Source organism: Quercus robur, chromosome 9 (genome assembly GCF_932294415.1).
Source record: "Quercus robur chromosome 9, dhQueRobu3.1, whole genome shotgun sequence".
Lineage (NCBI taxonomy): Eukaryota > Viridiplantae > Streptophyta > Magnoliopsida > Fagales > Fagaceae > Quercus > Quercus robur.
Window position 1 is genome coordinate 9,919,336 of NC_065542.1, and position 15,034 is coordinate 9,934,369.

Below are 15,034 nucleotides of genomic sequence, written 5' to 3' on the forward strand. Positions count from 1 at the left end.
GAATAAACTGACAAAGAGCAACCAACTTGATATGTCTGAACATAGAACCTGAATTCTCTATGAAGATGCAATGGATGGTCCATTAATAGCATCTATACATATCTTTGCGTCACTTTCAACAATGGCTCGACTAATATTATGTGAAACCAATTTTTGAGTTGCCCAATTTATTACTTCAGCTTCAGTGACGGGAATATTGGTTTCTACTTATTTTGAGAGAGCAAAAACTAATGTCCCTCCCCAATCTTTACCAACAACCACTCTCTCCAGTCTCTACCAAAAATAGACCACTCCTGCTAGTCGTTGCATAAGTTTAATTTTTTATGCTCATATCAAAAGGGAAAGTAAAATGGCTGCTTCCCTGTAACTTCAAAAGAATCCCTCAAATTCTATAAACGTGAGGAACCTTTAACTTTTAACTTCTAAAAAGGTGGTATTTGGCTGTTCATGACTCACATGCATTTTGAATTTATCAAGAAACTATGCATGGAATGATGAAAGATACTTTTACACGGCAAAAGTTTAACTAGGCATAATCATTCTTATTTGAAAATTCTGCATTTGCTATAGAATTCAGTTCTAAAATGCACCATCACCACAACCCTTTTTAATCATTAATAAAGTTTAAGAAACCCACATTTTAGAAAACAAAGTTTATAATAATCGAAGTCATCATGGTTGGTGTTAGAATAATCTAAGTAGTCCATGATTACAAACAAACAAACATCACAATCATTAACATACATGTATGCAAAAACTCCAGTACACTCCTTTTCCAAGATTTCTTTTTCTTTATAGGTACACAGAATCAATTATCAAATATCAATAGGTGGAGTTTTGACTAATGAAAAGCTTAAAGCAGAGTATATTTTCTGTTTTAGCCACACAAGGTCGAAACTTCGTCCCCAGTAAGCTAAAAAGCAATTGCTTTATTGGGTTGGTGCCTTGGTGGAAATATTTTAAAAGCATAGTTACCTCAAAGTTGCAGTCTTTATATTATAATTTATATAATATAATTTTTTTTATTCCGATGAAACTGGTAAACATAAGCTTTTATATTCTTTATTTAATTCTTTCAACTACCCACTGAATAAGATTGGATGGTCTAGCAAATACTAATTATATCAACCTACCACTTTTATCAAAAACAAAAAATTATCAACCTAGCTACCACTATCTACCTCTTGATGAGCCCCACGAGTCAACAAAAAACACCATACACATTCAACAGTAGTTAGGACAACTTGGAATAACAAGCACTGGCACTGTTAAATTAATTATAGGAAATTGGAATATGTCGAAATGATTGCTTTTAAACAGGTGTTAATAATACAGAGTCAACCAAATTTGGAACTCTGTCAATTATCAAGAAAAGTGTGTATTAGGACAATAACAATGAACTTCTTTTTGCACCTAAAAACAAAATGTTAGATTGCAAATGTGATTCTCACAGATTTTTTATCTTGTTCATCATTGGTAGAGTTTTCTCTACCTAAATGGGAATTTAGAAAATCATTTACTTTTTTATTTATTTATGATAAAATCCTTTGCTTTTTGACTACCAATAGAGCCAAAGGGTTCATACTTTCTTATCATAAGGAATTCACTGCTTATGCTTTTGTTACAATAAGATGATTTCTCACCGGAAATTACCTATTTAATTGCACCCAAAAGTGAGTTTTGTAAGTTGATGACTATTAGCTTTTTAATTTGTCAATGATTTTTCATTGACTTTTTTTTTTAAAATTAATTTTTTATTGACTTATATAATTAAAACAACGTTATTGTTGTACAAAACCCTTTTTTTTTTTTTGGAGCTACTATTGTTGTACAAAACCTATATGACTGTTGAGAATTTAACTACAAAATAGACCCTCATTTCTTTTCTTTTCATTTTTTCAACTTTTTCGTGTTTGTTTAACTACAACTTAAACCCTCATTACTTTAAGACTCTTATTATTACTTTTAAATATTATTAATTCACTCAATGGCGTTAACTCCATGATTATTCTAAAAAAAAAAAAAAAAAAATCCATGATTTTTTTTTTTTTTTTTAATGAGAAAGTGATAAAACTACCACAAATTTTATTACAAAAAGTTTACAAACTTGCGTGGTAATGAATATGATTGGTGACACTTTAATAAAATAATAAATGAATATTTGAATTATTTATTGTGATTGATGACACATTAATTTGTAAAACGTATGTAATAAAATTTGTAATATCTCTACTGTTACTTAATTTTATAGTCCCTCTTAAGAGAAGGGGAAAATGTACCACTTATGTGCAATTTTTTTAAAATGAAAAATTCACTTTTTACCTTGGAGGCTTTTTTCCTACCAATGGCATAGGCCTTGGACAGGCCCATTTTTCACTTTTAAACTCTCAATTCTTAAAAGGATTTCAAAGATTACTAATAAAAAAAAATTTATTTACTTTTTTTAGTTTTTAATAATATTATATGTGCCTTTTTAAATAGAATAAAAATTAAATTTGTTTTGTTATTTAACTCAAATGTTTTGCTAATTACAAAGGAACATTTTTTGAATGCTATCTTTGCCTTAGTTTACTTGAATTTTTTTTAATGTTTTGATTCAAACTTTATGAGTTATGGGCGTAAAATGACATTATATTTATTTCCCTGACATAATAATGTGTTCTAACTTATATTAATTAATATTATAATAATATTTATTATTCATGTAAAATCAAAAAGAGTACCACGTGATTCTATTTCGAGATTATCTACTAATTTAATGACCATTATTGGTGTTAGTTGGACTTGGGATGACCGCCCTCTACCTTTTGAGGAATCACATTTATTAACTTTTATTAATTAATTTTATGATACTATTTATTATTTATGTAAAATAAAAGAGTACTACGGTACTAAATTCCGAGATTATCTACTAATTTAGCGACCATTATTGGTGTTGTTTAGACTTGGGTCGGCCGCCCTTTACCTTTTTGAAGAATCACCTTCAGGATATCTTCCAATGTCCCTAGCTAGTCTATGTTTTCCTTTTTTCATGTTTTTTTGTTACCCTACATGCTACATGTACACTTACATAATAATGCACGCTTTGAATTGACGTGACACCTGATCGAATTAAAAGACATGAAGACGGAAGAACCAATGCAAAACATGCATGCACGTGAAAAAAGAGTTACAGATCACTGTTGTACCAAAAAAGTAAGGAAAAAAAAAAAACCTCACTTTCCATTATTTTCGTTCCCCTACTTTTTCTTACTCTACAAATTTTGCCAATCCATGAACTTGGCTGATATTATGGCAAAGAACAGGGCCGGTCCTAGGCTTTGCCAATTAGGCCATTGCCTAGGACCCCTTCCTAGAGAAGGCCCCAAATTTGGGGGCATGCACATTTTTTATATTTTTTATATATAAATATTTTTGGAATATATTAAAACATTTTAGTTTATATTCTTTTTATTAAGAAGGCTCAAAGAATTAAGTAATGCTAGAGATAGAGATAAAACAAATTTAAATAAATATGTTTTATAAATAGATGTATTACTAATCACAAGTAATTCAAATAGGAAAATATTAAAAAATACTATAAATTTTACTTCATAACTTATACAAGATAAAAATTATACTCTATGTGTATGAAACTTTCTTCTAGAAACTTAAATCTCAGTCATTGCTTCCCACACCCCACAAGAACTTATACTTATGGATTGATTACCACACCAAAAGTGCGTGGTGGTCTCCATAACTTTTATTATTTGATGTGACAATGAATATGATAGGTAGATTTTAACAAACTATTGAATGTATTTTTGAATGAATATTTGTGATTGGTGATATATCTTTGTAATTCTCATGTTGTAAATTTTATAATATTTCTAGTATTTTTGTAAGTCTCATGTCATTAATCGCATTCATTACAACACTAGTTTGTAGTAAAATTTGTTATAACTTTAGCATTTTCTAAAAAAAAAATCATATTAAAAATTAAAAAGAATGGATTTAAAAAAAATTATTATATAAAATGTTAGTTAAATATTATTTAAATAATAACATAAAGGTCCCATTTGAAGATTTCGCCTTAGGCCTCCGAAACGCTTGGACCTGCCTTGGCAAAGAAGAACATATAAATTAATTCTACTAACAAAATTATGATATCATTTATTTTATTAGTTTGACATTTTAATATATTAGTGAAGAATAATAATTTGATTCAAGTTGATGGGGGTGGAAAGAGATAGAAGATGAACCCTAAAGTCTTGGAACTAAGGGGTGTTTGGCAAATCACAAAACCAAGCAAGTCAAGAACAACATAATTAGTTTTAATTGTTATCAGTTTAGTAATTATATTTATATATATATATATATATATATATATTTATATATATAAACTGATTTTTATTTGAACTAGATATACTGCCTATATATATGAAAACCGATTTTAGCTTTGATTTTAAAAAATATTCCTTCCAAAATTTGAAATTTAAAACTTTAGTGTTCTCACATACATATTCATAGCAAAAGCTAGTTTTAAATGTGACATTTTTATAAACTGCATGGTGCATAGCTTTTATCTAATTTTAGTAAACTAGATAAAATAAAATCAATTTGTACATGACAGCTAGGGTTTTTCTTTTATTTGGATGATATATAGGGGGCGGGGCGACCTCCGAAAAACTCCTTTAATATGGGAGTTTGAGGATTAATTTAAGAAATGTGTTACGTCCACACCATTTTTACAACAAATCGTAGGTGATAAGTTGTTATTGGTTTTAATTTGAATTTGCAACTTAAATTACTTTTTTGTCCACCTATAACAACAATTAACAACTTGTCACCTATGATTTACTGTGAAAATGTTGTGAACATATCATTTCTCTTAATTTAGTGCCTCCTAATTAGATTTTTAGATTAGTTTGCTTGCTCCCTTCCTTATCTGATAAGCAAAAAGAGATAAGATAAGTTTAACATAGTTAGCAAAAAGATATAAATTTAACATAGTTAGCTGTTAGAGACATAGTAGTCCAATAACAGAGGCTCAAGCCCGATCCTACCTTGTATGCAAATTGAGTCTCCTACGTATTACAAGTTTATTAACCATAATTAGTATATGATTAGTCTAGAATTTAGCTTCCTATATATACTCATATTAGCAAAAAGAGATAAAGTAATCAAATTAGAAATGGGCTCACGGAAGTTTCACCTTTTTATGTAAAAGAGTAGAGGACTCAAAGCTTTTTTATTTTGTTTGAACTCACAGCTTTTGTTTTTGAATTGGAATTTACGGCATTTTTAGTGAAATTCAATTTTCTCATATCATTACATTCTTTAAATTCAAACCAAATTCATTTTTATCATTGCACTATATTTTAAAGGTAAAGAGTCCCATATTTTAAACTTAAAATAACTCCCAAAAAAACATGGCACTAAATTCCTATTGCCTCTATCTCTCCTCTAATTTTTTTTTTTCAATCACTCTTTCAAAGTTTCAAACTCTAAATTTTGCTACAAAATCAAATTTTAAATAATTAGAGGGACAGAGAAGGAAATTTTAATTTTAATTAAAAAAAAAAGCATTCAAGATGGTGAGACAATATACAACTTTCTAGGTATATTGTTATAATTTTAACACTTTATATTGATGAATTTTTTCGATTTATTTGAGTAATCAAATTACACGTTTAGACTTTACGTGAAAATATTAATTACTTGAGCTAATTTTATTAGCTATGAATTGATTGTTTTTATTTCTTATTTTTAATAATATAAAAAATCATGGAGGAAAATTATGTAAATTACCCTAGGTGTAAAAATAAATTATAGATTTTACATTTATATTACATTTTGTATTACTTTTACTTTATTATATAATTATTTTTTTAATATCAATTAATATTTGTTTAGATCAATTTTTGCTTACAATCTTGTCTTATATCTTACCCCTGAATTGAAATTTTGGCTCTACCATTACATTGAGTGAGGATATATAGGATCATAGGACATTCACGACTTTGATTCTTAGTTATTCCAAATAAATAAATAAATAAAGAAGAAGAGTTTTTTCCCTCAATATTTTAATTCTTAAATGTAGATCCCAAAATTGTTAGCTATCTCCAATTGTGAGGTAGCATGCATTATTTTTTCACTTAAAACTTCTTTAAATTGGAAAGATCCCAGTATTCGTAGGAGTTCATGATAAGATGAATTTCAAATTTGTAAGTGTAACAATTTTCAAAAATATGTTTCCTACAAGAAATCTCACAAACTTTCTTATTAAAACTCATTTTACACATGTTCTCACCCAACTTCATGCATTTGTATTGCCGTGTTATATTATAGCTTTTTCTATTTTCTGTTAGATTCTTTTATTTGTATGGCATTTCTTCAGTTTCTGTTTTTCTTTTTCTTTTTCCCTTCATTGTCAATATTTTCTAGTTCATTACTCATTAATTAAGTTGATAAGGATAATTTTGTGGTATTAATAAAGTTGTCCATATTAGGCAAAAGCAACGGTCCTAATGAACTCCTCAGTCTCATTTGCATGTTCATGGCCCAACAACGATAGGATAAAGTCGACGGTTCCACTTCAAAGCTAACGGCTGCACCTTGAGGTCAACAAACACTTGAACGAGAGGACTAGAATATATAGACGAGATAAGAAGTTGACGGAGGGAAGCTAAAGAGGATAAGTGAACCTTTGACGAGGTTGACATGGCCTTACTTGGCCTCCACGCATGAGCATATAAGGAAATATTTGGTGCCCCACGTTTAACTCTAATCAAGAGCGTCCTATAAGGAAAGGATCCTGTAAGATACATGAATTAAAGAAGATCTCTCCCACAAGGAAAGATCTTCTAAGCCAAGGAACGAATGTCAACCCCATGCTACTATAAAAACCCTAAGACCCTCACAAACCAAGGTACGCATTATTTCCCCAGTTCTGGCACTCTAGAGTTGTGAAAGTTCTCTAACTTAACTTTCGGAGGGTATTTGGCCGAGACCGCACCGGTACTCTCCTAAGGTCTTTGATTTTGTAGATGTTGTCTTAAGCACGTGAGGACTGTGTGACTTATTGACGATTCTCGACATCATCATAAGTTATTGTCTTTTAAAAAAAAAAAAAAAAAAAACTTATTGTCTTTTAAAAAAAAAAAAAAAAACTCATTGTCAAGCTTATTAGACGCTGGGCAGGTCAAAAAAACTCATTGTCAACCTTATTAGACAGCGTCTAATAAGCTTGACAATGACTTTTTTTTGGACCTACAACCCATCACCCATGTGGCTCCACCTATATACATATTGCAATGCCACTTAGTAATCTTTTTTTTTTTTTTTTTTTGGGTAAACTACTCATTTGATCCTTATTTTTTATACCATATTTTAATTTGATTTTTAACTTTTCAATTGTGATAATTTGGTCTCTAACCTTTTAGTGTCGTATCAATCATGTCAATTAACTCATTGTTTTTTAAAATAAAAAAACTCACTATCATGCTTATTAGACACTTGAACTTGTTTAGACTAGTATTGCACTTAGTAATAATTTTTTTGGATAAACTACGTATTTGGTCCTTATTCTTTACATCATATTTTAATTTGGTTTCTAACTTTTCAAATGTGTCAATTTGGTCTCTAACATTTTAGTGTCGTATCAATTTAGTCCTTACTATTATCTTTTATATATAAATTACTGAATGACAAACAGTCAAAATTTAAATTAAAAAAAAAATTTATTGTCGTATCAATGGAAACTAATTTTTTATTTTGGCTATTTGTCACGTCAGTAATTTTCATTCAAGAGATAACAGCATGAACAAAATTAACGCAACACTAAAAGGTTATAGACTAAACTGACACAATTAAAATATGGTATAAAAGATAGAGACCAAATATGTAGTTTACCCTAAATTTTTTAACTATATCAACTGACTATTACATTTGTATGCATAAATTTAAATGAGTGAATAGGTTAGACTGATTAGAGATAGGTTTTTTGTGGTCCATGGACTTGAATATGAAAGTACAACACTCTAACATCCAAATCAAACTACACACCACACAACTTTCATAGATTGTTCTCCATTTTACTCTAAAAAACATAAAAGAGATATTAGTACTTCCGCAAAAATTATAAACCATGTCACTGTCTCAGTGTCTCATCATGTGTGCAGCATCATTTTATATATTATCAACAATTTTTGAGAATCTTAAAAATCTGCAATAGATTTAAACATTTATTATTGATAACTTGAAGAAAATTTCAAACATTGACTATGTTTTTTTATAATTGTATGTGCATGAATCAATGAAATCATCCATACCTTTCCCAATCTCTTGTTTAGGATAATAATTAAAAAAAGAAAAGAAAAGTGTGATGAGCTCATCAATAAATAATTTTTGCTTAAAAAAAATTAAAATGTAATAAATTCTTCGTTACCCACACGTATCTTAGAAGAGGAAAAATACTAGTAAAATGACCCTACTTGCTTTCCAAAGTGCCAATCTCAGCACAACCTTGTTGGGTAAGCACTTTCCTTGAAGTTGTTCACTGCCTTCTCAACAAAGACATAAGATCACTATACCCAACATTTCAGTCAAGCACTCAAGCTAGTTCTACCACAAAAATTTCATTCAAGATGCCAATGCCTTTTTTTTTATGTTCTTTGTCATATCATATAATACTCCTTATGGGATGATGAAGATTCAAACAAAATAAAGGATGCATTGTATTTATGTAGTAGAAGAAGTAAGTATGAAATACCAAACCTATATATGAGATAGAATAATGGGAAATTAAATAGGTGTTACCCAAAAAGATGATGTTAAATGTGTCCCAAAATTTATTTCTCATTTAGGTCAGTATACTATTTCATTCCTACAAGTTTCGTGTCCCCTTCAGCCTTCAAATTAGGATTTTCAAATTTTCTACCATTTTAAAATAAAGTTCACATCAAATTCTATCACTCATCATCATTTTAAACAAAAATTAAATATCACTATTTTAATATCTATTTAAATTATTTATGATAAAACAAAATCTAAGTCAATCCTTTTAACATTTTTTTAGTGAAATCATCTTGAACAAGTTTGAAAATTGAAATTTCTCCAAAACCATTGAAAAAGAAAGAATCCCACTTTCAAGAAATTATAAGGTTCTCATGGTGGACAAGTGACGTGATCCACCATTCCATTAAAAGACTTTTACCTGTTTAAAATTGTTGAGTCAGAATATTTTTTTTTTTTTAAACATAAACTAATTATTAACTCAGCAATTTTAAACAAGTGAGAGTCTTTTTAGTAGAATGATGGACAAGTGACGTGGTCCACCATGATGACAATATAATTTCTCTCCACTTTGCTTATCATACCAATGAAAATGAATATTATGACTACAATATTTTCACAACAAATTTTAAATGGCAGATTGTTATTGGTTATTATTGTGAAAAAAAAAAGTAATTTAAGTTGTGGATTCAAATTAGAATCAATCACAACTTAGATCATTCACATCAATCTCACCAATTTAATATTTTAGCAAAAAATTATCTAAACTCAACCAAAATAAGCGTGCATCAGCCTTACTAAGTAGAATGATGGACAATTGACATGGTCCACCATGATAACTGTATAATTTTTCTCCACTTTGCTTATCATACCAATGAAAATAAATATTATGACTCTAATATTTTTACATCAAATTTTAAATGGTAGATTGTTATTGGTTATTATTTGTAAGAAAAAAAAAGTAATTTAAGTTGTGGATTCAAATTAGAATCAATAACAACTTTGAGCATTCACATCAATCACACCAATTTACTATTTAGCAAAAAATTATCTAAACTCAACCAAAATAAGCATGCATCAACCTTACTAAATTAACTAAAGTTTTTTAAGATGATAGTCTCATCTCTACATGTAGCAAACCTCTATCCTCGCTACATTAGATTTCAATGTTGATAAAGTATTTAGGCTGATGTATGTGTATAAAAATAATAGATGGCTAAACTAGCAAAAATAGAGTTTTTTGAATTAGTTTAGCTAAATATTTGAGAAAAATGTTGTGAATGCTCTAACCACCTATAATTTAGTGCGTAGTTTTTGAAACTCACATTGAAGTAAGTGAATAAGAGATCTGGGGTCCAATTTCCGCCTATACCAAAAATCGATTGATGTCTTGATCTGATAATAAAGAGTTATCATTAGGAACGAACGCCATAAGTTAAAATTCTCTTTAAAAAAAAAACATTTAAAATATATATATCAAGAATCTAATTTCTTCAGCATCTTATAAAAATGCCATAAATTATTGGACAAAGCTTGTTCAAAAGTTGTATACCTCACTTCATTCTACACTGACCACCTATAATTGAGTGTGTAGTTTTTGAAACCCACGTTAAAGTAAGTGAATAAGATGTTTGAGGTTCAATTCTTGTTTACACCAAAACTCAATTGGTATTTTGATTTGATGATAAAGAGTTATTATTAGGAGCGGACGCTATAGGTTGAAATTCTTAAAAAAAAAATTCAATATATATACTGAGAATCTAATTTCTTCATCATTCAATATTTCAATCTTATAAAAATGCCATAAATTATTGGACAAAGCTTATTTAGAACTTGTATACCTCACCCATGACTCATCATACTACACGAGCTAGTGGTATCTCGTGCGCTAGGCGCATGAGACTAGCTTGTCCCAAACAGGTAAGCTCTATCTACTGGTGAAAGGCTGGTCTCATGCATGAGCTAGTGGTATCTCGTGCGCTAGGCGCATGAGACTAGCCTCTCCCAAACAGGTAAGCTCTATCTACTGGTGAAAGGCTGGTCTCATGCATGAGCTAGTGGTATCTCGTGCGCTAGGCGCATGAGACTAGCCTCTCCCAAACAGGTAAGCTCTATCTACTGGTGAAAGGCTGGTCTCATGCACCTGACGCATGAAAGATTTTACCCATACAATATTGAAGTGACTTTATTTATTTTCTGACCTTTAGAATCTGTGAAAGAGTACCAGCTCCTCAACTGATTAAACGGTCAATATCACAGTCTCATTAACTAATTTATTTATTTTTTTTATTAACCATTTGTCTCCATTATTCAAATAAATTATTTTGTATTTTGAATAAAAAAATAATTTAAACTCAACATTACTTGTCGAGTGTGTACTTCTAAAGATCTAACTTTTAAGCCTTCCCATGTGCTGACATACGACGACGTATCATACACACACACCGCCCAGACAACAATACGTTGCCAAATTGTTTTGTGTTTACAACTGCTTCGAGAGGCCGCATCCATTTGTCATAGTTTATATTTTATCATGTTCATGTTGATAAGTTGACAATATTAATTAATTAATTAACTGTGTGCATTCATTTCTAATTTATAGCTAGTTGAAAAAGAAAAAGAAAAAAGGACCAAAAGAGAAAATTTTTGACTTCTAGCTTCAATGACTGGAATGCCTATATATGTTTTGTTTTGTTTTTTTTTTTTTTTTTTTTGGAAATGCCTATATGTGTTTTTACAGTTAGGCATGACTCATGAGTAATCTATATTATATATAAGAGGATTCTCCTATTTCAACTGGACTTTTATGTGGTTTAAAAATACCCTTATTAATGAATGGTAACTTCATTTAGAAATAGGGTAATAAATGTCAAATAACAAATTTCATTTTGAATTCAAAAAGAGAATTCCTAAAATTTAGAAATTTTTTTCCTTTCACGTTTAAAAAAGAAATTACAGTTACTGTTTATCTCTAAAATTTATTATTTTTATTTGTTTGAAAAATAAAAAAAAATATTTTTAAATTATAATAGATGCAAATTATTAACTTTTATTCAAAAAAAATAGAAGTGCCTCTGAATACACGTGTGAGCGCGTGCTGAGAGGCTAGTAGTTAATAATGGCTTATAGTTGGTTTGCGATAGTTAAGTGTTTATTTGAGAATCGCTTATTTTGTTGAAATTGAAAATTTTTTTACAGAAAATATGTAAAAAAAAGAAGAAGCTAAAAGCTGACTTTTGGAGCAATGTGACCCACTTAACAATGCAATGGGACCCACTTTTAGGAGCAAAAATAAGCTAAAAAGTAAAATAAGCTAACTTTTTCTCAAATCCCAAATGCAATCTAAAGCATTAGCATCCGAAGATGCCAACAAAAAAAAAAAAAACCTATTTTGCATCTTCAAACGCCACTTTTTATCTATTTTACTAACCCATTTTATAACTTACCCTACATCCTAGTTTTTATTTTTATACACAACCCAATAAAATAATATAAACTACTTAGTAAAATAATAAAAAGTACTCTCCTCACACTCTCGTTTTCTCTTCACATACAACCACAAGATTAAAATATTATTGTTTTTCTTTAAAACCTATGAACAGTAAGGTTGTATATATGCAACCTTACTGTTCATAGGTTGCAATTTTTTTTATGTTTACAAACCCGAATGGAGTGGGTTTATGACATCTTGGGTTGTAAAATAGCAACTGGGGGGTGTTTACACCCCCCCAATGCTAGTGCTCAGGCTATTACACTATTCAATGGTGAATCAAAGACTAGGAAGCCCTTCAATCATATAGGTTTTTTAAGCTTTTAGTTTTTTAGTTTTTCACTTTTTAAACTTTTACATCTCTTAAACAAACCGTAATTGCACACTATCTAAATCCCGAAATTGGAAATCTTAATATATGAGCTTAATTAGAAGAAAATATTTTGTATCAAATGATACCATATCGACGATATCAAAATTCAATAAGTGAGAGACATGTTTACAAAAAATAACTTTCTTACTAACAAATGAAAGACTTGTATTAATAGATTTTTTTTTTTCCATATAATTAAATCTTTCATTTATTAACTAGGTTTTAATATATATATGACATGATATCGTTTAATACAAAATACTTTTTCCTTATCCCTTCACGTGGATGCCATAACGAGAAAGAGGTCAAAAGCCAAGTAGGGTTTGGGACTTTGTTGAAGTGGGGCCTGGTGGGCCTAAGCTTCATTTATGAGTTTTGTTTTGCTTGGACTCTGATTATTTATGAAAAAATTGATGGGACAACCAATAATGGAAAATGTTTCCCAATGAAAATCATGCAATACGGTAAGTGCGTTGGTCTTCAAGTCGAGAATAGGAAGAAAACCTCCAAGTCCAGCTCACCCAAATCTACTTTTGGAGAGTTGCACTTGTATGGTTATTGCCTTGTAACTTAAAAACGACAGTTTCCACTTTTGACATAAAAACTAACGATGTTAATAGTTTCTTTAGATCACCGTACACTCTTAGTATGATGATTACTTCACAAATATAAAGTTTTGTAAAATAAAGGCAAAGGTTGTGATTTAAATTTTCAGGAAGTTTTTACATACATATATTTAGATTATGTTAAAGTATAATTTTTTGAATAAAATAAAAAATAAAAATGTGCCTTTAAGATAATTATTAATAAACCATTTTAGAAAAGTTTTAACATTACTTATATAGAAAATATAAAAAGTTGTTAAAAAATTAAATACTTTTTTATTTTCTCATAATTTTTTTTTAAAATATTTCATAAATTAATCCTCACGTCATTTATTAACTTTTTCCAAAAACTAATATGTCATTTTAAAGATAACAGATAGAGAGAGGTACACCACTACTTTTGCTGTTGCTTTCCCTAAAGTATGAAGCTTTTAACTTTTATCCCCTCCCACCCTTTATTTCTTTTATTTTTTTCCATTGTTAAGCATGTGTTCTTTTGGCTTTAAATTGCTATTAATATTGCATATTAATTTCCTTTTTATAAAACGCTAATAAAAAATAACAAAGAAGTTAGACCCTAGAATCCTCAAGTTTATTTGGGTAACTTTATTTGACAAATTAATATACAACTTTTTAAAACTTTAATATTTAGATAAAATTATATTTTTATCCCATTTATTTTTTTCAATTTAGATAAAATTATACTTTTCCCATTTTCTTTTAAAAGTTACCATAGTTTTTTTACTGAAATTTGTGGTGTACCTTTGTGTTAAAACTCATTTTTTCTTTTTCTTATGTGTATGTTTGTTTCAAAAAAAAGAAGAAGATAAAATTATACTTTTATCTTTTTTTTTTTTTTAGTCCAATAAACTTTCTGAACAGTTGCTTGAAAATTGTAAATGTTAGGCAAATAAAAAAAAATTAAGAGGAAGAGTAGCAATTTTTTTTCTTTGGAACCACTTTAGGTCCTACTTGCAGCTAGTGGACAAGCAAATGCTTCCAATTTATAATCTTGTTAATTTAAGTGATTTTTTTTTCCTGGAACCACTTTAAGTCCTACTTGCAGCTAGTGGACAAGCAAATGCTTCCAATTCATAATCTTGTTTTTTTTTTTTTTTTTTTTTGGAATGAATTCATAATCTTGTTAATTTAAGTGTTTCCACAATTTTTATTCAATTTCATTGCTTGTACTTTTCGCTTAAAGCACGCTACAACCATCATCATCATCATGTGAAGCAGCCCAAAATGCACAAATTTACACATAATCTAATAAAATATGTTGTTTATGATCTAACTATTGATCGTTTAGCCCCACATGCCCCATTTAAATATTCTTCACCTCTCTTTTTTGTTTATTATTTTCCCTTGCATCTATGATTTCTTGAGTTTGGTGACTAAAAATATTGGGTTTTTCAATTAATTTAATCTATGGTCAAATGCAATTTTTTTATGATTAATCCAACTTTTTCCTTGTTATGTTGCTCCTTGAATATGATGATATGAATAAAGAAAAGCGGAGTTTACGAAAAATTCTGATTTATGAGAGAAAGCAACTTTCTCTTACCTTTCTTTTCCTTTGTGTTCTCTTTTTTTGTCGATGAAAGATATGTAAGGAATTTCCTTAAAGGTTCAAGGAGCCAAAAACTAAGTTGTGGTTCGGAAAAATTTATGTGCTGATCTGAATCTTTTACTTAGTTAGATAGGTTCGGGATTAACAAAATTTAATTTAACTAGTCGCTAACCCGTGCAATGCACGGGATAGTTAAATAAAAAGATAATTAATCTATCTCA